Source organism: Paramisgurnus dabryanus, chromosome 7, assembly GCF_030506205.2.
Source record: "Paramisgurnus dabryanus chromosome 7, PD_genome_1.1, whole genome shotgun sequence".
Classification (NCBI taxonomy): domain Eukaryota; kingdom Metazoa; phylum Chordata; class Actinopteri; order Cypriniformes; family Cobitidae; genus Paramisgurnus; species Paramisgurnus dabryanus.
In genome coordinates, this window is record NC_133343.1 from 4,515,074 (window position 1) to 4,542,428 (window position 27,355).

Below are 27,355 nucleotides of genomic sequence, written 5' to 3' on the forward strand. Positions count from 1 at the left end.
CTGTGAGATTGGTAGTCGAATCAGGCTTTTCCTATTGAAGCATCAAATCTTTGACTATTTGGGGTCAACATAAATGTAATATGTGTATACTGTTACTTTATATTGAGTTTACAACTTTGTTTAATCACATTTGTACCTTCACTGTAAAGAAAATGCAGCATTAGGTTAATTTAACCTAAGTTGACATAACTTATGAAAACAAGTTGAAATTGTTTAACTTAATTGGTTATGTAACTTAATTTGTTTAAAATTTGTTTAATGTCATTTTCACAGTGTAGTTAATGTTAAATAGCCTTGTGATGTCAATAAATAATTCACAAAGTACACATCTGTGTTTTCTGAAAGTCAGTTTGAATGATTCAATTATAAAATGAAAATCTTATTTTCCTGAACTAACAGAATTCATGTTTTTTTCTGATTAAATTTGAAAACATGCTTTTTGCAAAGCTTACATTATTTACCCTGTCTATCACAGGCATTATAATCACCTCAGTCAATTTGTTTTCCCAATAGTGTGAGTGAATTACGCTAATTTAAGTGTAATTACAGTATAGGGGGCGCTGCTATCCTCATTGTCTGTTATTTCTTAAGTTAGCCACGATCCAGACCATTGAGTTTTGCAGAGCTAACGATGCTGCTAATTAATTCATTAAGCCGAACAGCATCGTGCAAAACCCAGCTGAAACAGACGCTTGGGGAAAATGCATTATTAAATGCGAGAAACCGCGTTCGAGCAGAGGTGAGGCCTACGAGCTAGTCGAAACGAGGTTTAAGATCAAGGGTCTTGGCTTACACGGCCGTGGGGGATTGTCGGAGGGGAAGGCACTACTATAGCACGTGGCGTGAGCTTGTTGTACAGCCGGAGGCGAGAGGAGAAAGGAAACCAAGGTCGTCCGACCCCGAAGTCCGTCTCTCTCGCCCTGCGGTGTACTGATGGGGTCAAAGTCAGAAAGGCAATCATGAAAGCACACAGTCAGCAGACGAAAGAACGTTGGCCATTCGTGGAGATCCTGCTGAAGAGGTGAACGTTCTGCTGAGAGAATCGAAGAGAAGATAAAGAGAGAGGGATAAGATGTGACATGCTGTTTCAGTGCTCTTTCTAGGCCAGATGAGTTAAAGTGAGATACAGAGGCGATTGCTTTCTTGATAATTTAGTGGAAACTGTGCCACTGACGTTTACATATGAACAAATACTCCAATACACACTACTTTATGTAAGTGTAAAACATTGTATTTATTTTTAAGCTTATTTATTCAGCTTATTTAAAAATGGTGTCTGTCGGAGTCACATAATTTATCAGCGTGGGATTAAACCCACAACCCTTTTGCATTGCTAACGCAATACCAACTAACATGAAACTTGTATATTAACTCATTCACCACCTGCCTTTTTGAGAAAAGTTGCCCACCTGCATTTTTGTGATTTTAACAAAAGTTTCACAAAATTCCTTGCAGGAAAAATTATCTTCTATAAATATATAAACATACAAATTATATCAAATTAAAGAACACACCTTCTGCTTTCAAACAAACAAAACACAAACAAACAAACAAACAAAATGGGGAAAAAACGTTTCATTATATATTTACTTTTTCCACTTAATTTAACCACTGAAATATGGATATTTCTCTTCAAAAATACAACATTTTGAGCAAAAAGCTTAAAAAATTGCGTTTTTGTAAAGGAATTTATGTTAGAGATCAGACTCAGAATGACTATCAAACATAAAGGCAGTTAAAATAAATCATTAAATCTTTTTAACTTCCGTTTTTGATAAATTCGGTTTGGATAAAAGCGGTATTACACTTTCACTTTGAAATTCGTCCAGAAAGGCATATTTATTAGTTAAATATTAACTCATAATCGACGAGATAACTCGTCAATGGCGGTGAATGAGTTAAAGGGATAGTTCACCCAAAAATCTAAATTATGACATCATTTTCTCATCCTCATGTTGTTCTTCACCTGAATGAATTATTTTTTTCTGATGAACACAAAAGAAGATATTTTTATCAATGATGGTAAGCACACAGTTGATGGTACCCATTAAATTCCATAATATTTGTTTTTCCTACTATAGTAGTCAATGGTTACAATCAGCTGTGTGCTTACCATCATTTATCAAAATATCTTCTTTTGTGTTCATCAGAAAAAAGAAACTATCCCTTTAAATAAAAAGAAACATGTATTATTCAAGCCCCATATTTTCAGTCAAGTCTGATAGACCCATTTGATCCTTATTTATGACAATGTGTGAAACCTTTAGTCGGTGAATAAACAGCACTACTCTAATGTCTCCTTTTTTGTGATCTTTCTTCTTTCCGGGTCAGTCATTGAAAATTGCTTAAATTAGGTGTCAGTTGTGTCGCCCGGCAAATATCGTATCATGTTTTCCAGTTTATAAACAGATTTCGGGCCGAGGGTGATGCTGTGAACAGAAAACGAGTAAAATGAAGATCTAATGAAGCGTGGATAGTGGCTGCACGCCTCGCTGATTCACAGAGCTCTGAGATTAAACAAGCAGACACCTTATTGTTTTATATGTGCATATATATATATATATATAATTTATCACTCTCAACAGAGTACCTGCTGGGAAACAAACTGTACTGCATCATGATACCTAAAAGAAAATGAGTGTAAGTCATCACAAACCGTTTTCACCACCAACACAATTCAATGCTTTACCACTGAGCTATAGAAACGCATTTACAAACTAAGTTTTTGCTTATTAATCATGAAGAATATCTTCCAGGATTGCCTAGACATGCTGTGAAAAACTGCCTGATCATCCTTAACTTTTCACTTTCCTTGTTCTCTTGTTCCGTCTCCATCTACATCACCTCGTAGTGTATTTCCGTCTCTACAACCCTTGCTCTATTTCTCACGCTTTCCCCCTTTGAGGCCCTGAAATGAACTACCACTGTCTCTTCTGTGACTCACTTGCCAGTGGCTCGGGCTCATCTCTTTCTAAAATGACATTTCCAGCAGCTCGGTGCACCTGGGACATCTCCTACAGTCCTCTGTCTGTTTGATTAGCACCGTGTTCTCCGGGTTTTAGCGAGGGGAGAAGCCACTGCTACCTCTCGACGTGGCACAGATCTCACGGCGAGTCTCTCCTCCAATCCTATTCAGCGGGTTGTTATCCTCAATCTGTCATTTTTCTGCTTCTAACATCCGTTTTGAGTGATTCAATTATAAGTGTCTAGGTGTAAACGTGTAGTAGCTCCTGAACAGGAGATGAGGGGAGGGATAAGGTTTTCGCATTGCAATGCAGATCGTGCTGACGATCTCACCTTTTTAAAAACACATCAGTTACCTGACGCTGCATTAAACATAAATTCACATCAAGGCCGGCTCTGCAGCATCGCCTGCGTCCTGCGAAGGTCTGTGAGATCCACCGTCATTATGCAGTCAAAAAGCCGGTTGTGAAAGGTACAAGGTGTACGTGCAGTTTGAAACAGCATTGACTTTATCGATTCGCCAGGCATTTGGGAGCCAATTTCTTCTTTCAAAAGCAATGGAGGACATGTAATACATGAGCCATACAAAAGAGACATTTGAACAAAGAGAAAATGGCAACCGCAGCTGCTTCTGGGCCTCATTTGGCGGTTCTGTATAAATTAAAGTTATGGCAGGAAACATCTCTTGTCACATGTGACGCCCCTCTTAACGAAACCGTCGGTCCCGTCTGCTCTCTGAGTATTCATATTTTGCAGCTCTTTCACACAGCGATGCAAGTTATGCAAATGCGAGATTCTCTTGTTTTGAACCTGGCATGCTCCTCTGGGATTCAGGACGTTGTTTGGGAACTCCAGGTGTTGCGTTGAAGTGGGTCTTGCTGTATTTGCTTTGTAAAACATAACAACGGTGACTTCCAGCTGAACCACGTTTGAGGAAAGCATCTGCTTAAAAGACTACAAATCCCATATTTACCCAAACGTATGTTACACAAGGCCATTTTATTCTCTATAGTCAGTGCTTTGTGCATGCATTAATACAGTATGCGGTACTGAGTAAGTGTGTGACGCATGAATTATATGCAGTGTTGAGTCAAGGGTTTCATGTAAAGGTATGGATTACATACAGAGTGTATTATCTATAGTTAGTGTTTCATGCATGCATTACATGCAGCGTTGATTCTTAATAATCAGTGTTTCGTGCATGCATTACATGCCGTGTTGATTCTCCATAGTCAGTGTTTCATGCATGCATTATATGCAATGTTAAGTCAGTGTTTCCTGCACTACACATAGTGTTGATTCTCTATAGTCAGTATTTCATGCATACGTTATATGTAGTATATATGTAGTATGTAGCATTATATGCATGGATAAGTCAGTGTTTCAAGCATGTATTATAGGCAGTGTTGATTCTTTATATAGTCAGTGTTTTATGCATGCTTTATATGCAGCATTGAGTCGGTGTTTCATGCATGCACTACACACAGTGTTGTTTCTCTATTGTCAGTGTTTCATGCATTCATTATATGCAGCATTAAGTCTGAGTTGCATGCATTATGTGCAGTATTGAGTCAGAGTTTCATGCATGCACTACCCAGTGTTGAATCTCTATTATCAGTGTTTCATGCATACATTATACTGTATGCTGTTATGATTATCCACATTCAGTGTTTTTAAGCATGCAATAAATGCAGTGCTGAGTCAGTGTTTCATGTATGCACTACACACAGTGTTGATTCTTTATAGTCAGTGTTTTATGCATGCATTTTATGCAGTGTTGATCTCTATAATCAGTGTTTCATACATTCACTTTATGCAGTGTTGATCTCTATAGTCAGTGTTTCATGCATGCATTTTATGCAGTGTTGATCTCTATAGCCAGTGTTTTCTGCATGCATATTATGCAGTGTTGATCTCTATAGTCAGTGTTTCATACATTCACTTTATGCAGTGTTGATCTCTATAATCAGTGTTTTTTTATGCATGCATTTTATGCAGTGTTGATCTTTATAGTGAGTGTTTCATGCATGCATTTCATGCAGTGTTGATATCTATAGTCAGTGTTTCATGCATGCATTTTATGCAGTTTTGATCTCTATAGTTAGTGTTTCATGCATGCATTTTATGCAGTTTTGATCTCTATAGTTAGTGTTTCATGCATGCATTTTATGCAGTGTTGATATCTATAGTCAGTGTTTCAGGCATGGGCTTTATGCAGGGTTGGTCTCTATAGTCAGTGTTTTCATGCATTCATTTTATGCGGTGTTGATCTCTATCGTCAGTGTTTCATGCATGCACTTTATGCAGTGTTTATCTCTATCGTCAGTGTTTCATGCATGTATTTTATGCGGTGTTGTTCTCTATAGTCAGTGTTTCATGCATGCATTTTATGCAGTGTTGATCTCTATCATCAGTGTTTCATGCATGCATTTTATGCAGTGTTGATCTTTATAGTGAGTGTTTCATGCATGCATTTCATGCAGTGTTGATCTCTATAGTCAGTGTTTCAGGCATGGGCTTTATGCAGGGTTGGTCTCTATAGTCAGTGTTTCATGCATGCATTTTATTCAGTGTTGATCTCTATAGTCCGTGTTTCATGTATTCGCTTTATGCAGAGATGGTCTCTATAGTCAGTGTTTTCATGCATTCATTTTATGCGGTGCTGATCTCTATCGTCGGTGTTTCATGTATGCATTTTATGCAGTGTTGATCTTTATAGTGAGTGTTTCATGCATGCATTTCATGCAGTGTTGATCTCTATAGTCAGTGTTTCAGGCATGGGCTTTATGCAGGGTTGGTCTCTATAGTCAGTGTTTCATGCATGCATTTTATTCAGTGTTGATCTCTATAGTCAGTGTTTCATGTATGCGCTTTATGCAGAGATGGTCTCTATAGTCAGTGTTTTCATGCATTCATTTTATGCGGTGCTGATCTCTATCATCGGTGTTTCATGTATGCATTTTATGCAGTGTTGATCTTTATAGTGAGTGTTTCATGCATTTTATGCAGTGTTGATCTCTATCATCAGTGTTTCATGCATGCATTTTATGCAGTGTTGATCTTTATAGTGAGTGTTTCATGCATGCATTTCATGCAGTGTTGATCTCTATAGTCAGTGTTTCAGGCATGGGCTTTATGCAGGGTTGGTCTCTATAGTCAGTGTTTCATGCATGCATTTTATTCAGTGTTGATCTCTATAGTCAGTGTTTCATGCATGCGCTTTATGCAGAGTTGGTCTCTATAGTCAGTGTTTTCATGCATTCATTTTATGCGGTGTTGATCTCTATTGTCAGTGTTTCATGTATGCATTTTATGCAGTGTTGATCTCTACAATCAGTGTTTCATGCATGCATTTAATTCAGTGTTGATCTCTTTAGTCAGTGTTTCATGCATGCGCATTATGCAGGGTTGGTCTCTATAGTCAATGTTTCATGCATGCACATTATGCAGGGTTGGTCTCTATAGTCATTGTTTCATGCATGCACATTATGCAGGGTTGATCTCTATAATCAGTGTTTCATGCATGCACATTATGCAGGGTTGGTCTCTATAGTCATTGTTTCATGCATGCACTTTATGCTGGTTCGATCTCTATAGTCAGCGTTTTATGCATGCATTTTATGCAGTGTTGATCTCTATAGTCAGTGTTTCATGCATGCATTTTATGCAGTGTTGATCTCTATAGTCAGTGTTTCATGCATGCACTTTATGCAGTGTTTATCTCTATCGTCAGTGTTTCATGCATTTATTTTATGCAGTGTTGATCTCTATAGTCAGTGTTTCATGCATGCACTTTATGAAGTGTTGATCTCTATAATCAGTGTTTCATGCATGCATTTAATTCAGTGTTGATCTCTATAGTCAGTGTTTCATACATTTATTTTATGCAGGGTTGATCTCTATCGTCAGTGTTTCATGTATGCATTTTATGCAGTGTAGATCTCTATAATCAGTGTTTCATGCATGCATTTAATTCAGTGTTGATCTCTATAGTCAGTGTTTCATACATTCACTTTATGCAGTGTTGATCTCTATAATCAGTGTTTCATACATTCACTTTATGCAGGGTTGGTCTCTGTAGTCAGTGTTTCATGCATGCATTTTATTCAGTGTTGATCTCTATAGTCAGTGTTTCATGCATGCGCTTTATGCAGAGTTGGTCTCTATAGTCAGTGGTTTCATGCATTCATTTTATGCGGTGTTGATCTCTATTGTCAGTGTTTCATGTATGCATTTTATGCAGTGTTGATCTCTACAATCAGTGTTTCATGCATGCATTTAATTCAGTGTTGATCTCTTTAGTCAGTGTTTCATGCATGCGCATTATGCAGGGTTGGTCTCTATAGTCAATGTTTCATGCATGCACATTATGCAGGGTTGGTCTCTATAGTCATTGTTTCATGCATGCACATTATGCAGGGTTGATCTCTATAATCAGTGTTTCATGCATGCCCATTATGCAGGGTTGGTCTCTATAGTCATTGTTTCATGCATGCACTTTATGCTGGTTCGATCTCTATAGTCAGCGTTTTATGCATGCATTTTATGCAGTGTTGATCTCTATAGTCAGTGTTTCATGCATGCATTTTATGCAGTGTTGATCTCTATAGTCAGTGTTTCATGCATGCACTTTATGCAGTGTTTATCTCTATCGTCAGTGTTTCATGCATTTATTTTATGCAGTGTTGATCTCTATAGTCAGTGTTTCATGCATGCACTTTATGAAGTGTTGATCTCTATAATCAGTGTTTCATGCATGCACTTTATGAAGTGTTGATATCTATAGTTAGTGTTTCATGCATGCACTTTATGCAGGGTTGATCTCTATCGTCAGTGTTTCATGTATGCATTTTATGCAGTGTAGATCTCTATAATCAGTGTTTCATGCATGCATTTAATTCAGTGTTGATCTCTATAGTCAGTGTTTCATACATTCACTTTATGCAGTGTTGATCTCTATAATCAGTGTTTCATACATTCACTTTATGCAGGGTTGGTCTCTGTAGTCAGTGTTTCATGCATGCATTTTATTCAGTGTTGATCTCTATAGTCAGTGTTTCATGCATGCGCTTTATGCAGAGTTGGTCTCTATAGTCAGTGTTTTCATGCATTCATTTTATGCGGTGTTGATCTCTATTGTCAGTGTTTCATGTATGCATTTTATGCAGTGTTGATCTCTACAATCAGTGTTTCATGCATGCATTTAATTCAGTGTTGATCTCTTTAGTCAGTGTTTCATGCATGCGCATTATGCAGGGTTGGTCTCTATAGTCAATGTTTCATGCATGCACATTATGCAGGGTTGGTCTCTATAGTCATTGTTTCATGCATGCACATTATGCAGGGTTGGTCTCTATAGTCATTGTTTCATGCATGCACTTTATGCTGGGTCGATCTCTATAGTCAGCGTTTTATGCATGCATTTTATGCAGTGTTGATCTCTATAGTCAGTGTTTCATGCATGCATTTTATGCAGTGTTGATCTCTATAGTCAGTGTTTCATGCATGCACTTTATGCAGTGTTTATCTCTATCGTCAGTGTTTCATGCATTTATTTTATGCAGTGTTGATCTCTATAGTCAGTGTTTCATGCATGCACTTTATGAAGTGTTGATCTCTATAATCAGTGTTTCATGCATGCACTTTATGAAGTGTTGATATCTATAGTTAGTGTTTCATGCATTCATTTTATGCGGTGTTGATCTCTATTGTCAGTGTTTCATGTATGCATTTTATGCAGTGTTGATCTCTACAATCAGTGTTTCATGCATGCATTTAATTCAGTGTTGATCTCTTTAGTCAGTGTTTCATGCATGCGCATTATGCAGGGTTGGTCTCTATAGTCAATGTTTCATGCATGCACATTATGCAGGGTTGGTCTCTATAGTCATTGTTTCATGCATGCACATTATGCAGGGTTGGTCTCTATAGTCATTGTTTCATGCATGCACTTTATGCTGGGTCGATCTCTATAGTCAGCGTTTTATGCATGCATTTTATGCAGTGTTGATCTCTATAGTCAGTGTTTCATGCATGCATTTTATGCAGTGTTGATCTCTATAGTCAGTGTTTCATGCATGCACTTTATGCAGTGTTTATCTCTATCGTCAGTGTTTCATGCATTTATTTTATGCCGTGTTGATCTCTATAGTCAGTGTTTCATGCATGCACTTTATGAAGTGTTGATCTCTATAATCAGTGTTTCATGCATGCACTTTATGAAGTGTTGATATCTATAGTTAGTGTTTCATGCATGCACTTTATGCAGGGTTGATCTCTATCGTCAGTGTTTCATGTATGCATTTTATGCAGTGTAGATCTCTATAATCAGTGTTTCATGCATGCATTTAATTCAGTGTTGATCTCTATAGTCAGTGTTTCATACATTCACTTTATGCAGTGTTGATCTCTATAATCAGTGTTTCATACATTCACTTTATGCAGGGTTGGTCTCTGTAGTCAGTGTTTCATGCATGCATTTTATTCAGTGTTGATCTCTATAGTCAGTGTTTCATGCATGCGCTTTATGCAGAGTTGGTCTCTATAATGAGTGTTTCATACATTCACTTTATGCAGTGTTGATTTCTATAGTCAATGTTACATCCATGCATTTTATGCAGTGTTTATCTCTATAGTCAGTGTTTCATGTATGCGCTTTATGCAGAGATGGTCTCTATAGTCAGTGTTTTCATGCATTCATTTTATGCGGTGCTGATCTCTATCATCGGTGTTTCATGTATGCATTTTATGCAGTGTTGATCTTTATAGTGAGTGTTTCATGCATTTTATGCAGTGTTGATCTCTATCATCAGTGTTTCATGCATGCATTTTATGCAGTGTTGATCTTTATAGTGAGTGTTTCATGCATGCATTTCATGCAGTGTTGATCTCTATAGTCAGTGTTTCAGGTATGGGCTTTATGCAGGGTTGGTCTCTATAGTCAGTGTTTCATGCATGCATTTTATTCAGTGTTGATCTCTATAGTCAGTGTTTCATGCATGCGCTTTATGCAGAGTTGGTCTCTATAGTCAGTGTTTTCATGCATTCATTTTATGCGGTGTTGATCTCTATTGTCAGTGTTTCATGTATGCATTTTATGCAGTGTTGATCTCTACAATCAGTGTTTCATGCATGCATTTAATTCAGTGTTGATCTCTTTAGTCAGTGTTTCATGCATGCGCATTATGCAGGGTTGGTCTCTATAGTCAATGTTTCATGCATGCACATTATGCAGGGTTGGTCTCTATAGTCATTGTTTCATGCATGCACATTATGCTGGGTCGATCTCTATAGTCAGCGTTTTATGCATGCATTTTATGCAGTGTTGATCTCTATAGTCAGTGTTTCATGAATGCATTTTATGCAGTGTTGATCTCTATAGTCAGTGTTTCATGCATGCACTTTATGCAGTGTTTATCTCTATCGTCAGTGTTTCATGCATTTATTTTATGCAGTGTTGATCTCTATAGTCAGTGTTTCATGCATGCACTTTATGAAGTGTTGATCTCTATAATCAGTGTTTCATGCATGCACTTTATGAAGTGTTGATATCTATAGTTAGTGTTTCATGCATGCACTTTATGCAGGGTTGATCTCTATCGTCAGTGTTTCATGTATGCATTTTATGCAGTGTAGATCTCTATAATCAGTGTTTCATGCATGCATTTAATTCAGTGTTGATCTCTATAGTCAGTGTTTCATACATTCACTTTATGCAGTGTTGATCTCTATAATCAGTGTTTCATACATTCACTTTATGCAGGGTTGGTCTCTGTAGTCAGTGTTTCATGCATGCATTTTATTCAGTGTTGATCTCTATAGTCAGTGTTTCATGCATGCGCTTTATGCAGAGTTGGTCTCTATAATGAGTGTTTCATACATTCACTTTATGCAGTGTTGATTTCTATAGTCAATGTTACATCCATGCATTTTATGCAGTGTTTATCTCTATAGTCAGTGTTTCATGTATGCGCTTTATGCAGAGATGGTCTCTATAGTCAGTGTTTTCATGCATTCATTTTATGCGGTGCTGATCTCTATCATCGGTGTTTCATGTATGCATTTTATGCAGTGTTGATCTTTATAGTGAGTGTTTCATGCATTTTATGCAGTGTTGATCTCTATCATCAGTGTTTCATGCATGCATTTTATGCAGTGTTGATCTTTATAGTGAGTGTTTCATGCATGCATTTCATGCAGTGTTGATCTCTATAGTCAGTGTTTCAGGTATGGGCTTTATGCAGGGTTGGTCTCTATAGTCAGTGTTTCATGCATGCATTTTATTCAGTGTTGATCTCTATAGTCAGTGTTTCATGCATGCGCTTTATGCAGAGTTGGTCTCTATAGTCAGTGTTTTCATGCATTCATTTTATGCGGTGTTGATCTCTATTGTCAGTGTTTCATGTATGCATTTTATGCAGTGTTGATCTCTACAATCAGTGTTTCATGCATGCATTTAATTCAGTGTTGATCTCTTTAGTCAGTGTTTCATGCATGCGCATTATGCAGGGTTGGTCTCTATAGTCAATGTTTCATGCATGCACATTATGCAGGGTTGGTCTCTATAGTCATTGTTTCATGCATGCACATTATGCTGGGTCGATCTCTATAGTCAGCGTTTTATGCATGCATTTTATGCAGTGTTGATCTCTATAGTCAGTGTTTCATGAATGCATTTTATGCAGTGTTGATCTCTATAGTCAGTGTTTCATGCATGCACTTTATGCAGTGTTTATCTCTATCGTCAGTGTTTCATGCATTTATTTTATGCAGTGTTGATCTCTATAGTCAGTGTTTCATGCATGCACTTTATGAAGTGTTGATCTCTATAATCAGTGTTTCATGCATGCACTTTATGAAGTGTTGATATCTATAGTTAGTGTTTCATGCATGCACTTTATGCAGGGTTGATCTCTATCGTCAGTGTTTCATGTATGCATTTTATGCAGTGTAGATCTCTATAATCAGTGTTTCATGCATGCATTTAATTCAGTGTTGATCTCTATAGTCAGTGTTTCATACATTCACTTTATGTAGTGTTGATCTCTATAATCAGTGTTTCATACATTCACTTTATGCAGGGTTGGTCTCTGTAGTCAGTGTTTCATGCATGCATTTTATTCAGTGTTGATCTCTATAGTCAGTGTTTCATGCATGCGCTTTATGCAGAGTTGGTCTCTATAATCAGTGTTTCATACATTCACTTTATGCAGTGTTGATTTCTATAGTCAATGTTTCATGCATGCATTTTATGCAGTTTTGAGTGGGTGTTTCAATTCCCAAAAAAAACCACACACATACTGATAAAAACTTGAATGCACTTGAATGCAATTCTCCAAAGAAAACATATGCCAAATCTGTAAAAATGTAAAACAAAATAATTGGTTGGGTGGTTGACAGTTTAGAAGATTGATTGAACAACTCCCTGTCTTACCCATGTTACTGTTGAGAAGCTCCAGTTATATAAACAAGGCTGTTTTCCTGTTGTATTTTTATTATACACGTCTTCAATCTAATATCTAATACAGTTAACTGTGCTCTGATTGCAAGAATAAATAGTATAATTTTATGGCTATATTTAAACAACATCTGCCCCCACATTGTTTTTTCATGTATTTTGTTACTTTATTGTAGCTTGTGGTGTACAGTTGCTAACTACTTTTTAAAAGGCAGCTTGACGTTAACAACTGTCCATTATTAATATTTACACATTCAAAGTGGCTTCCCCACTTTTATTGTACTGTATATCCACCGGACCAGAAGCTTTCCCGGATAGTTTTTTTTTAAAGCAGGCAAAAAGTCAAGCATTAATTTCTGTTCAGGCTTGGATCATTTCCTGGTGTCACATCAACCCGTGGAAGTACCTCGATCGCTCCATTCATTCAGCTTTGGCCTACAGAGGACAAAGCAACTGAAACAACTGTTCAAGTCATTTAACTTGACCTCACCAACTCGGTTCAAACCGATAAAGCTTGTGATAAATGCACTAAGGACAAGTAGTTTGCATTCAATTCATCATTGTCTTCTTACAATTGTAAATTCATTGTAATGCATGAGGATGAAGGCGACCCTCGACGATGCTAGACACACTATGGATCTTGTAGATGCTCCGTCTCGCATTGTTTCGCACGCACACACGGGAACAAGGCCAGAGCTACTGTTTTGATTCGGAAGATATTACTAGAGTTCACGGGATCGCTGAGAGAGCGATACGGACTACAATTTTTTTAGAGATGCACAAAGTTGAAGGCTTTGAGCTCTACAGAAGGAACATAAATAATCGTGTGTGACGTAAAACCTGAGTGTACAGCAAAAAAGACGTTATGTGTGTACTTTTACTAAAAGCTAAGAAGATTGCGTCATACTTTGTGTGTGTTAAAGGTGAACGAGCAAAGTTAAAATGATGAACTTTTATGTTTCGTGAAAGGAAATGCCCCGGTTAGCAAGAACTCCCCTATTTAAATAGCGCTCATAAATATTAATGCCAAGCATTCCTCACTTACGCTGTGAGTTCTGCCAACATCAGCTTTCGCTGGGGACTTTGATGTTGTGAATGTAAGAGCAGCCCAGATTTAGGACTCTCTTTGATAATGTGAAACTTGCTAAGCTGTTCGATGTTCAAGTTTGCAAGTTTGCGCATTTTCATAGGAGAAGCCGTTTGTATCGACCCAAAAAAAATGTATGCCTCTCCCACAATCTGGAACAGAAGTGTATAGTGCCTGTTGTTTAGAACTAGTATAATTACATTTACTGTAAGCACAAATGCTTGCATGCATCACGTAAGCTCAATGTGCGATCAATATGCTCGATTAATTCAGTGAACGGCACCCAATTACCCAAAATATGGTTCTCATATTCATTTTTTTTTTTGTATAATGATGTCTGGTGTAAAAATCGAGTCATTTATCAAACTGTAAATGAACTTGAGCACTTTGTATTGTGGGGCACCATGCAGCTTATTCTGGCCAAGATCTGTCTGGTAATATCCAATTAACTTGCTAGTATTTCAAACAACACTGAGTATCTTTTAAAAAATAGTGTCAAATCTAGTAATTAAATCCTGCATTTCTGGATAGTGCTCCATTTTCAATTTTTTAAATACTATCCTGACTCTTTTCAGTTTTATAATGGCATTGCCCTTACGAAAAAGAAGTTTATTGAAGTGTGCTATAAGTATTCTTCTTTTAAACTTAAAATAAGAAAGTATACTTTTAGTTTACTTTTTATGTACTTCTCTAAAATGTACTTTAGGTACTTCTCAGAAATATACTTAAATTGTACTAAAGTATACTTGACCTATACTGACCGAAATGTCTAAGTATATTTGGCCTACCTATACTTGTTTACTGACATATACTTAAAAGTATAAAGTAAAAATGCAACAACGAAAGCTACATCAAGAAAGCTGCAAAAAGCCATATGAATAGCCCTGGTGAAAAATAAATATACATTATTGTATTTCAAGTATATTTAACTTTGCAATAGTACATTACAAATATACTTTGATAGAAATGTACCATATTTGAATATATTGAAAGTATGCTTACAACATATTTGCTTACAATTAAACTTTTAACATATTTCAAAATAATTATAATTTAGTATATTTTCTAAAAGTATACTTTAAAAAATATACTTGGAGTTAAAGTTCTGTGCAATTTTTTAAAGTATACTAATTTGAACTTATTTTCAAAGTTTATTTTAGGTATACGTTATCTGTTAAAGTTATCATTATAATAATGCACTGACAGCATATTTATAAAATACATCATTTAGCATCCTTTAGAAACAGTATATTTTAAGTAAATTTTGAAAGTATATGTAGTGTACAAATGTATATTATCTTTATGGAGACTCTTTAGTGTTAGTAAAGTAGTAAGTTATTAATTTTGTGCTGCAGGTATACTTGCAAGTATTCTTTTACTGTACTTTTAGTTAACTAGTGTACTCATACTGAAAGTGTAAATGCAAGTGTTCTGTTGGTGTACTTTTAGTAAACTAGTAAGTTACTAATTGTGTGCTGCAGGTATACTTGCAAGTTTTCTTTTACTATAGACCAATTTAGAGTAGACGTCACAGTTACGTCACTGCAAGCTGCGCGCGCAATGCGGTTGCAGAAAAACTGTGGAAATGAATTAGACACGAGTGAAAAGAGCAAGATAACTCACTAGAAAATGTCCTGTTGTGCTGTTAAGTGTCAGAATAAGAATGCCAAAAAAGATGGCTTTCATTTTTATAGAATACCATCATCGAAGACATCATTTGAAGATAAACGTAGGTGTTTATGATTACAATAAGCCCTTAAACTGACAGAATGGAGCGAGGAAATCATCTGGAAATCTTTTAATAATTAGAATAGAAAATAAGTAGAGAAGATGTCCTGTGTTCTGTCGAAGTTTGTTCCCTCCATGTGTTTCTTATAGCGTTTTTATCACGTTACAATTATAATTTATTAAGGAAGAAATAATAGAAAACAGGAAAATTATGAAATATTTAATAAACGCTATTATATATAATACATGATAGTATTGCTTTTACATGTACTTTTAGCGATTCAGACTGTAAAAATAATTGATTTAGCAAAAAAGAACAATACATATACATTACATACATGCATATCAGTAGCCAAGCCATTTAAACTTTTTATCTATCTAAAAAATAAACGTAACGTGATTAAAACGCTATAAGAAACATTGCAATAAAGGGAAACATAGAGGAATCAGACTTCGACAGAACACCGGATCCATAAAAATCACGGTTTAATGCCAAAACACTTCACAACCCTACTGCGGAGCAGTCACTTTCTGCAACCAGTTTGGCTCCGCCCACAAAAAACGTCATCTCTGTTTGCAAACACGAAATTGGTCTATACTTTTAGTTAACTAGTAGTTTACTACTCAACTTTACTTTAAGTGAACTAAACATCATACTATAAATATAAATATATTGCACTTAAAGTACAATACAATGTAAAAATGTAAAAAGGAATGGAATAATTTACAAATCTCATAAACTTATATTTTATTCACAATAGAATATAGACCATCTCTGCCCATCTTGACTTCTGAGAGACACAAGCGCACTTTTTATACCCAATCATGTTGCCAATTAAGTTGCAAATTGGTCCTTTAGTTGTTCCTTATATGTACATTTAACTTTTATACTCTTATTGCTACCTGTCCCAACTTTTTGGGAATGTGTAGCTCTCATAAAATCCAAAATGAGCCAATATTTGGCATGACATTTCAAAATGTCTCACTTTCAACATTTGATATGTTATCTATATTCTATTGTGAATAAAATATAAGTTTATGAGATTTGTAAATTATTCCATTCCTTTTTTACTCACAATTTCTACAGTGTCCCAACTTTTTCTGATTTGAGGTTGTATATATATCTATATATATGGCTGAACCCCCTGAATATTAACTTTCGTTCTGGACTCCATTTCCCATAATCCCGCATGCCTGGACTGATTAGTCTGCCACCTGAAACTCATTGGACAGCCTATATAAACTCTCTGGAAACATTCAGTCAGTGCAAAGTCTTGATTTGTACTGGCTGTCATTGCTGAGCGGTTTGCCTGCCTGCTTATCTATCTGTATTTATTAATCTTGATCTGGTTTATGAGTACTGTATGTTTGTTGCCTGCCCTGACCTTTTTGCCTGTTTCATGACTACGAGATTTGCCTGCCTTACATTGCTGTGTTTGCTGTTGTTTGACCTTGCCTGTTGGAATATGAGTGTGTTTAATAAAAACCTGCAGATGGATCCTCAGTGTCAAAGTGCTTTGTTACACAAGCAGTATACAATAAGTAACCTACTAGTTTACTAAGAGTACACTAACAGAACACTTGCATGTACACTTTCAGTATATGACTAGTAAAGTACTAGTTAACTGAAAGTATATTAAAAGAACACTTGGAAGTGTACCTGCAGCACACAATAAGTAACCTACTAGTTTACTAAGAGTACACTAACAGAACACTTGCATGTACACTTTCAGTATATGACTAGTAAACTACTAGTTAACTGAAAGTATATTAAAAGAACACTTGGAAGTGTACCTGCAGCACACAATAAGTAACCTACTAGTTTACTAAGAGTACACTAACAGAACATTTGCATGCACACTTGAAGTATAAGTCTAGAAAACTACTAGTATACTCATGAGTTCACTTGCAGTACAAATGAAAAACTAATTGTGCACTAGTTGTACACTTAAAGTTGACTACTCTTACACTTATAGTACACTTGAAAGTATACTTATATATACTAAAAGTGGGCCAATTTAGTCCCAATCGGTATTCAAGCAGTACACTTACAAGTATACTACTAGAACATAAATGTTAGTACACTTACTACATAAAGTATACTTAAAACTATACTCCAACATTACTTAAGTATACTTAATAAAATGAACTTGAAGTATACTTCTTTTTCGTAAGGGTGGATAGTGCCCCGTATTTAAAATTCCAAAAAACATATCAAAAACCAATCCATACAGTTATTAAAAGTCTTCTGAGGTAAAGTGATAGGATTTTGTAGGCAATATACTGTACAAACTGCAAAAAATGATTTTCAAGAAAAAAAAATTTTAGACCAAAAATATAAAATTTAAGTGATTTTGTGCATAAAACAAGCAAAAAAACTGCCAATGGGGTAAGCAAATTTTTCTTGAATTTAGTGTTTCAGTAAAATGTTCAAGAATTTTTTTGGCTTGTTTTATGCACAAAATCACTTGAATTTGATATTTTTGGTCTAAAAACTAGACTCATTTTCTTTTCTTATTTATTTTTGCTCATCAAGAAAAAGCATCTTAATTAAAGAATTTGTAGATATTTTTACTGAAAACAAGACAAAAATACTACGATTTTTTTTCTTAAATCATTTTTTGCAGTGCACTACTGTCTTTATAAATTACGGCCACACTGCAAAAAATTCCCTTTTTTTTTAAGAGTAATTTGCTCAGGTCATTTTGTTCATCAATAAAATACATCTTGATTTAAGAATTTTTTGATATTTCTACTGAAAACAAGACAAAAATACTAAGTTAAAAAGTCATTTTTTGCAGTGTACGCCCGCAGCAAGGGTATGTTTTCAATTGTTTCCAATAGAAGTGCATGCCACGTCTTACTGTGTGTTCACACCAGACGCGGAAGAGGCGACAAAAACGTGCTTTTCGCGCGTAGTTGGACGCTTGAACATTTTGAGTTCACGCGGTTCATTCGCATGAGAAATTCTAGTCACTCGAGACATTCACGCGTAAATTTGCATCATGGGAGGAGCTTATACCTCAAATTGAGTAAACTTACCCAATTGTTACCCAGAGTCGTGTTTACAGAATTCAGGGAAAACTTCCTAATGTCAAGTTTAAAATTAATTTACGCTTAAAGTGCGTGACTAAAACGCACGCGCCCTTCAGTTAGTGCGGTATAGATGCGATTAAAGCAACATGGATGCATACTACGATTTAAAACAGCGTACGCCTCCTCTTTTAATACAATTATACTTAGCTGAATCGCATTATTTTTTATCAAAGCATTGTGTGTACAAGAATAATCGCAATATTACTAAAAACCCATTGCGCATTATGAGGCTGCATGTAAACGTGGTCAATGTCACTTTTCACTTAGTCGTCCAATCACAGTGGAGAAGGGGCAGGACAAATATTACAACATCCAACCGGTGCATTGTTCAATAACTGATAAACAAAGCAGAAGTATCATGGCAATCAAAGCCCACAGGTGTCCGTCTGGCATTTTCAACCGCGTTTAAATGCTTTTTGGTGTATAGTGTACAGTTTAGCATTTAAACATTGTCACCTCTCATGTTTGTATATCATAAACTATCATCTGACACAGTAACTGCAACACAAAATGCAACGGGAAATACAGGAAAATATTTAAATGGCGGATAATGGCGGCATAAATAATACATGAAATCCCGGTAAAAACGTGAGGGTTGACAGCTAGGGTCACTTGACTGAAATGCTTCTCATCTTAAAAACATTTTTAGGGTGTTTTCTAAATTATTTAATTATCTTTCTTTACAAAGATAACTTTTAATTAAAAAAATGAAATACATAACTTGTACCGCATAATGAAGAACTTATTAGTCAATTTATAATGAAAGCAATATGTGAACCCTGCTGGGCATTGACAGTAAAAAAGATTAAAAAGTACACACATAAAAAGATCAGACCACAAAAAATGTGTAAAAGCATATCGATAAGAGTCTATTTACTAATTCACTGTTCACTTGGTCTGTTCTGGGCAACCTTCCATCACTCATAATAAGAGTCAATCTGTCTAAGACAAGTATCATCAGGCCTTGTCAAATTTGCATATAAGTGATACGAGACAGTTGAGCAAACTTTTCTCATAATGACGGTGAGCATCGAGTCCCTACAGTATTGTTCACATCTGTGATTGGGTTTGATTGACAGCTCACGCTGTTTACCACAAATTCCTTTGGGCTTACATTCATGTCAGCGGATGTTGAAAAGCCCTCAAGGCTCCGCTCTATATGAAACAGACAGGTCAAATCTATAATGCGAAACGCTGCAAGATCACTCGCCCTGCTGTCTGTGAAATGACATTATGGATAATTGGTGTTAACATTCAGGCTACAAACAAAATTAGACATTTTGTAAAGAGCTGCCAAATGCTTAAAGGAATAAATACGATTAAAGTCACCATGAAATTGAAATTATACATAATTTTTTTATGAATGTTTGTAACCAAGCAGACCTGGGGCACCATTGACTTCCATTACATGAATAAATAATACTATGGAAGTGAATGGTGCCCCTGATCTGTTTGGTTATTATCTTTTTTATTATATCTTAACTTAAGAAATGTATACAATTTTGGATCAACTTGAGGTTGAGTAAATGATGACAGCATTTTCATTTCAGAAGTTGTTTCGCTCGTATACGGAAAAGAAGATAATTGCTACTTCTGTTGACTTTAATGTTGATAAAATGAATGTAGCTGTTTTGAACAATACACACGTTATGGCATCTACAGCCAATCACATTTATTGTTTAGTAATGTGATAGATCAGTTAAACATGTGAGATTATAAAAAAATCTTTAATAAATTTGTTTGCCAGTTTTGATCTACTCAAGGGGCACAGGGCATTTTACGTCTAAATAAATATCATTAAAGGGATAGTTCACCCAAAAATGAAAATTCTGTCATTTTTACTCACCCTCATGTTGTTTCAAACTTGTATACATTTATTTTTTTTCTGCTGAATATAGAAGAAGGTATTTTTAAGAATGTTTGTAACCAAGCAGATTTGGGGCACCATTGACTTCCATAGCAGGAATAAATAATACTATGAAAGTATGGTGTCCCTGATCTGTTTGGTTATTATCAATTTTCTAAATATCTTAAGAAATGTATACAATTTTGGATCAACTTGAGGTTGATTAAATGATGACACCATTTTAATTTCAAAAGTTGTTTTACTCAGATACAGAAAAGATAACAATTGCTACTTCTGTTGACTTTAATGTTGATAAAATGAATGTAGCTGTTTTGAACAATACACAAGTTATGACATCTATAGCCAATCACATCTATTGTTTAGTAATGTGATAGATCAATTAAACATGTGAAATTGTAAAAAATCTTTAATAAATTTGTTTACCAGTTTAGATCTGCAAGTTCAAGGAACACATTGCGTTTTATGTCTGAATAAATGTCAATAAAGGGGTAGTTCACCCAAAAATGAAAATTCTGTCATTTTTTACTCACGTTCGTGTTGTTTCAAACTTCTATACATTTATTTTTTTCTGCCAAATACAAAAGAAGATATTTTTAAGAATGTTTGTAATGATGCAGACCTGGAGCACCATTGACTTCCATAGCAGGAATAAATAATACTATGGAAGTGAATGGAGCTCATGATCTGTTTGGTTATTATCAATTTTCTAAATATCTTAACTTAAGAAATGTATACAGTTTTGGATTAACTTGAGGATAAGTAAATGATGACAGATTTTTTTTTTTGGTGAACTATCCCTTTAAAAGGCTTGACATTTGACAGATACAGAGTGAGTGGAATTGTGAAATTAATTAATTTGACAGATCTTTTTAAATCTGTATCTTTACGTTATGACAAAAATTAGTTTCATTAATGGAATATAAATGGAATATAAACTGTAAAAAAATACACAGTGTGGGAATACAAGAGATTCAATTTTAAAAATTCTTATTAAGACCCCACATTTGCAGAATAATAATTTCATTGTATGTTGTTGTAACAGACATATATATATATATATATATATATATATATATATATATATATATATATATATATATATATATATATATATATATATATATATATATATATATATGACTCTTGTATATTAAATCACTTATAAAGAGAATAAAATCAATCTCAGCAGGGTGTAATCTGTTGATGGCCATAATTTAAAGTAATCTTGGATATGCCATCTTTCTTCTCACCCCCTCCATCTGTGTCTTTTTCTCTCTTCTGCTCTTTTCTCAGCTCGGTGAGACCATTTGCCACAACGGTCTCACAGGAGCAGCCAAACCTCTCTGACTGCCCTGTTTGGATCCATTAGTGATGCATTGGGAGATCTCACTGACACACAATCCAATCACGGAGCAGACTCCGACCTTGCTGAAATCCCACTCCAGGAAAAGAGACGCCACCTGGGCCCGGTGCACAGCCTGCCGGGCCCCTGCAGTGGACCGCCGCTCCTAAAATGAATTGGTCTCTATGGGCGGTATATAAACAACCTCTAGAAGCCTTTAATTTGGAGATCTGAGCCTTTTACCCCCTAAATCCCAGCTTTTAGCAGATTAAATATTTAAAAGATGGGTATTTATTGTCTTTTTCTCCTGAGGAGACGGAGAGTCTACTCGGTCTGTCTTCTGAGTGCCGTGTCTTTAGTTAAGGACGATCGGTGATCAAAATATATGGGTCGTGACTTTAAATGATACGAGGAGACATTCAATGTCACCCCTTTTTCAGATTAAGGACAGGAAAGAAGCAGAAGTATAGTTTTGTTGACAACCTTGGTTACTCTCTGCTCAGGTCTATACAGAAGGCTGAAAGAATACCCACAAGCCCCTGCTGAAATCCTTCTTTTACTTTATGGACTGAATTGGCAAGCACTTCATTGTTTTCTCTCCTATGGTTTGCAGACCGAGAGCACCGGGATAAGAAGATATGTGATTCTCGTAAACCACTGTTCATAATTCTTCCTGTTCTTGTCGGTGTCATTGGATGTTTTGCTTGTGGGACTCACTAATGCATCTGGGTCATGTAAAGGCAAGCACCATGCATCAAGTAGTCATAGTTACATATCGAGTAATAGTTAGATATCCATGACTCACATTTACTGTCATCCAAACATAAATGAAGTGATTTCAAAGAGAATGTAGATGGGGGATGTGTTGTTTTTAATAGTTATCCTACGCAATACTACAGAAGAATCTTTTTATGCTATAAAGGTCATTTGTCGTGAAAGAGGATTGTTGCATGATTTTCTCGACTTAAGGGCGGTTGAATGACCATCAGCTACCATTTTTCTCTGGAAAGCTTTGAGACGGATGGTGCACTTCGACCTTGCTCATAAAGGCATTTTGCGTCTATGCAAGCATGTGGTATGATGTCCCAAGGACTTTTCAGTCTCCTTGAATGCGGTATGGTAATATGTCAAGTATAACTGTTTTACTTGACTCTTTATGAAGTATTCATTATATTAAGTTTATTTAAGTAATATTCTTAATAAGTCTTACTATTTGTTTCACTGTAATATTTAAAAAATTCGCCATTTCTATGCCCATTTATCATAAGCAGAGTTTTGGGGGGACAGGGGGGACTCTGCCCCCCCCAGACCAGGGCCAATTATGATTTTGTCTGAGCTATTAAAGGATAAGTTCGGTATTTTACACTTAAAGCCCTGTTTTCAGATTGTTTATGATGAAATAGAACGGTTTTGACTGAAATTTCAACATATGCGGCTGCCCCGAGAATTTTCGGGTGTTTGTTGTTTCACCTCCCACCTCTACAATGGGTGTATAGGTGCACTGGAACAATCCTTCCTAAAATGCATTAATGTTTTCGTTTACAAAGACGTGAATGGATTTTAGGAAGGATTGTTCCAGTGCACCTATAAACCCATTATAGAGGTGGGAGGTGAAACAACAAACACCCAAAAATTCTCGGGGCAGCCGCATATTTCAAAATTTCAGTCAAAACCGTTCCATTTCATCATAAACAATCTGAAAACAGGGCTTTAAGTGTAAAATACCGAACTTGTCCTTTAATGACAAGAAATATGAAAATTGATATTTTATTTATCTACCCTTAGCTCATTCCCCGCCAGCCTTTTTTTTTTTTTAAGTTGCCCGCCCGCATTTTTTGTGATTTTCACAAAAGTTTCACAAAATGCCTTCCAGGATTTTTTTTCACAAATATATCAAATGAAAGAACAGACCCTCTGCTTTCAAATAAGTAAACAATCAAAAAACTAAATGGGGAAAAAAGTTTCATCCTATCTATATTTTTTCTCTGTTTATAAACTCTTAAAGAGCACCTATTATGGGATACACGTTTTTAAACATCATTTTGTGTGTAAGTGTGTATTAGTACATGCTAACGATATTCAAAAAGTACATACCTCAAAGAAAACGATGACGCGAGTTATCGTCTCTAACGTTCGAGGACTACAAAAAACACTCGGATTGTAGGCAACAGTTTACTTCCTGGGATTAGTGACGTAGATAAGACCAACATTATCATAGTTCAGCCCTCTCTGCTTTGCTTGGGTACGCCCTCAAAGACGGGGGTGGGGTGGGGAGCGCCGAGTCAGAAGAGAGCTAAAATGGCGGAGGTTGGGAGTCCCTGCTTTTACTCTGTTTGCAAACTCTTGTTTCATTGTTTTAGCGATTAAATCTCTCGAGTAGACGCTGTCTCTTTAGATGCGAGGGCAAAATAGCACTTTATGGACTTACACAGAGGACATCATGTTTAATACGGTTCCGGAAAAATCCAGTCAGAAGTTGTTCACGGAGTTTTCACAATAACTGCTTCTCATGAACCGAACCTGGACGTCTCCTTCTGAAAGTTGGATTAACGTTACTGTGCACTTCTGGATCACAGGCTGTAAGTATTCACGTTTATTATTTGCCTTTTACTGTACCTTACGTAACCGGTAACCGGAGATTAACATAATGTGCGTGTAGAACTAAGCTTGCAAGCGAACTGTTTTGTGTTGTAATACTGTATTTCATAAACAACGTACCATATTTACACACGTGTATGTTGAATTATGCAGACTATCGTTTTTTTATCGATGTTGGTTAAGACATGTTTACAAACTTGCTAAGTTACCAGCTAAACTGTTACCGGTAAAATTTGTTCTCATGATCAAACTCAAGAAACTCTTAAGTACAGATGATTTGTTTAAAGTTATATGTATTTTACTGTTGTTTTTACTTGAAGCTTTCTTAGATTTTGAAACGAAGTAAACACGTAATGTGTGTTGCTAATGTTGGGCCATGTAACATGTAATACATTTACGTTTTAATGAATAGTCTAACGATTTATAGTCGTTGTACTCTATTGTTATAATATGTCTTTTTGACTGAATACATGTTTGTTTTATTTGTCTATATCTTAGATTCGCAGCTGTACACATCCTTCTACACTGTATGCAAACATGCAACATCATAACACACAGTACAAGGAGTCAGACTGGCATATGAGGAGCAAAGGTGTGTAACACAAATGATGTATTTAGCTAATGAAACCACTACCAGTCTTAAATGTATAACTGATGATGACAAAGTTTTTTTTCTCTGCATAATAATAGGAACCCAGGCAGTAGCATCGTTTCACAATGTTTCCATCACCATCATCAGTGGATGCCTTTGCCGTCCGTAGCCTGAGATTTCAGATTTGCAGCAAAAAAAATTGATTTTCTCATTTATTGGAATGCTATGCAGGTATTTAAGTATTTTAGTAACTGTGTTAAATAAAGTAGTATTTACTTTTACAATAAATTTATGCTTGCTTATATTTTTACAGGTTGTACCTTGCAGCCATCCATTACAATGTCACCAAGCCGTAACAAAAGCAGGAGAGGGAAAGTACAAGGCTATGTTCCCAAAACACACAAATGACATACCGTAAGCAGTAATGTTTTATTTCAAATACATTCATAATTAAAAACTTAATGTATGAAGCAGGGAAATAAATGATCAAAACAAAAGATTTATTGACCGCAATATTTCTACAGTTATGTGGATGATGTGATCAGGCTTGTGTTTGCTGAGGTATTTGAAGATAAGCTGAAGGAAACCCCGATTCCAATGGACCTGGCATCACAGTTTGAGAGACCTTCAAAGGAGGACGTGATTGCATGCCATCTTCAGTGCAGGGGTCGTCGGAAGCCAACATTCCGATCAGGAAGCTCCAAGCGTATCTGGAGAACAACACACGACAGGATGATAACCCTAAAGTGTCATCTTAGATAGCATCAGCTGACAAAGCTTTGATATGCCATTTATCTGAATACATAGCTGTAAGAAGTGAATTGAACAATTTTTGAAAGAAGAGCACAATATGGTTACTAAAGTATGTTTATTTGTATATTGTTTAACATTTAAATATATATTTGTAATAAATAAACTTTTGACTGACTTTTATATTTTCTTTAAAGTTACATCTTTTGTTCTTTTGGGTACTTTGTTACTATAATGATACTTTAGTGTTATTGGTTTAAAAATGTAATAAAACTTACTCTAGTCCCGAGCCTCAAAAGCTTATAGTCGGTACAATAAATGTTCTGTGTGTAGGGATTTAGACAATTTGTGCAAAACCTGGATGATGAATCACGCAGGTAAGAGGCCCTGGAACCTGTTGCATTCTCCTTAAAACCTAGTAAGTAAAAACATAGCACAGTCTTTCATAATAAAGTTTACCATAGTAAATAAATAATGTAGAACTAACATTCATTTCAATTAATACTTTTTTTGTGCTACATTTGGTGTTTCCATATAGTTTGCACAGTAAAATAGTATGTAAGCAGTATTTTATAATTAAGTTTACTATAGTAAAATAATGTAGAAATTACCAAGTGAAATCGTTTTATAATCATTTCAACAAATACTTTATATGTGCTACATTTGGTGTTTCCATATAGTTTGCACAGTAATAGAGTATGTAAGCAGTCTTATAATAAATTTTACTAGAGTAAAATAATGTAGAAATTACCAAGTGAAATCGTTTTATAATCATTTCAACAAATACTTTCTATGTGCTAGATTTGGTGTTTCCATATAGTTATGTAGTACGTTATAATTACCTTTTGGATGTCTTTGCAACACATTTTCGTCTTCGTTTAGCATTCTGGCAGAGCTAAGGACACCTAAAAAAGTTAAATCCAATCGCATTCATTGACGGAGATCGTTTATATCGTAACGGCCTTCTGAACTCTCTGGATCGAGCTCGAAGTGGTAAGGCAGTACAGACACCATCGTTTATAGAGAAATATAACGCTTGTTTACGATGCCTCTGAGGCTGTGACTCTCAGTCAGAATCTGTGTCAACCCACGCGTAGTCAGGGGCGTAACCTTTCAAACACACGCCGAACCCAGCTGACCAATAACAGTTGAGTAGTCATCTGACCAATCCGATTACACTAGACATTTTGGGAGGCGGAGACAGGAACTAAACCGAGCGTTTTCCAGACATGCAGAAATCGGTGAGGTATGTAAGCAATTTATAAGACTCACAATGCATTAGTTCAAGTTTTAATAACATGTATGTACTATGGGATCTCGCAATAACGTGCTAACGTGCCAATTTATTAGCATAATTGGTGCTCTTTAAATATGTTTTGTTTTTTGCAAAAATCTGAAATAATTGCATTTTTTTGAAGGAATTTTGTTAAAATCAGATTCAGAATGATTATCAAAACATACATGTAAAATTTATTTTTAAAAAAATTGCTTCATTTTTTTATAAATTGGGTAATCGAGGTATTACAGACAACCATAAAAAATCATTAGGAACACCTTTTTTATGCAAATGTTTTTTTCTGAATTTACAAGATAAAATGGGGGAGATAACCCGTCGATGGTGGGGAAACATTTAATATTTTAATGGGTAGTTTGAGTAACTTTAGGGTAAAATAGTTTTGATTCATTTAAACCATAACTGTACTCTCTCGCTAATCTCAAAGTATTGCAGTACCCTTGTTTGCCAGAAGGTGGCATAAACTCCGCTTATGCCAGGGGTGTCCAAACTCGGTCCTGGAGGGCCGGTGTCCTGCAGAGTTTAGTTAAAACTTCCCTCAACAAACCTGCATGAATGTTTCTAGCATGCCTAGTAAGAC

At 35.8% G+C, this 27,355-nt stretch overlaps 2 long non-coding RNA genes across 3 annotated transcripts; one reads left to right on the forward strand and one right to left on the reverse strand.

Moving 5' to 3' along the window:
• Positions 1-23,570: 23,570 nt before the first annotated feature.
• Positions 23,571-25,396, forward strand: LOC135783172 (uncharacterized). 2 transcript variants are annotated; one of them, XR_010545585.2, is made up of 5 exons: positions 23,571-24,120; positions 24,638-24,731; positions 24,830-24,962; positions 25,045-25,145; positions 25,256-25,396. It is a non-coding gene; the product is annotated as an uncharacterized lncRNA (long non-coding RNA). The 2 variants fall into 2 exon arrangements; XR_012337015.1 differs by having other exon boundaries at positions 23,578-24,731.
• LOC135783173 (uncharacterized) lies at positions 25,147-26,844 on the reverse strand. Its single transcript, XR_010545586.1, has 3 exons — positions 26,324-26,844; positions 25,760-25,896; positions 25,147-25,441 (listed from the first exon to the last, which is right to left on the reverse strand). It is a non-coding gene; the product is annotated as an uncharacterized lncRNA (long non-coding RNA).
• Between the last annotated feature and the right edge of the window lie 511 nt (positions 26,845-27,355).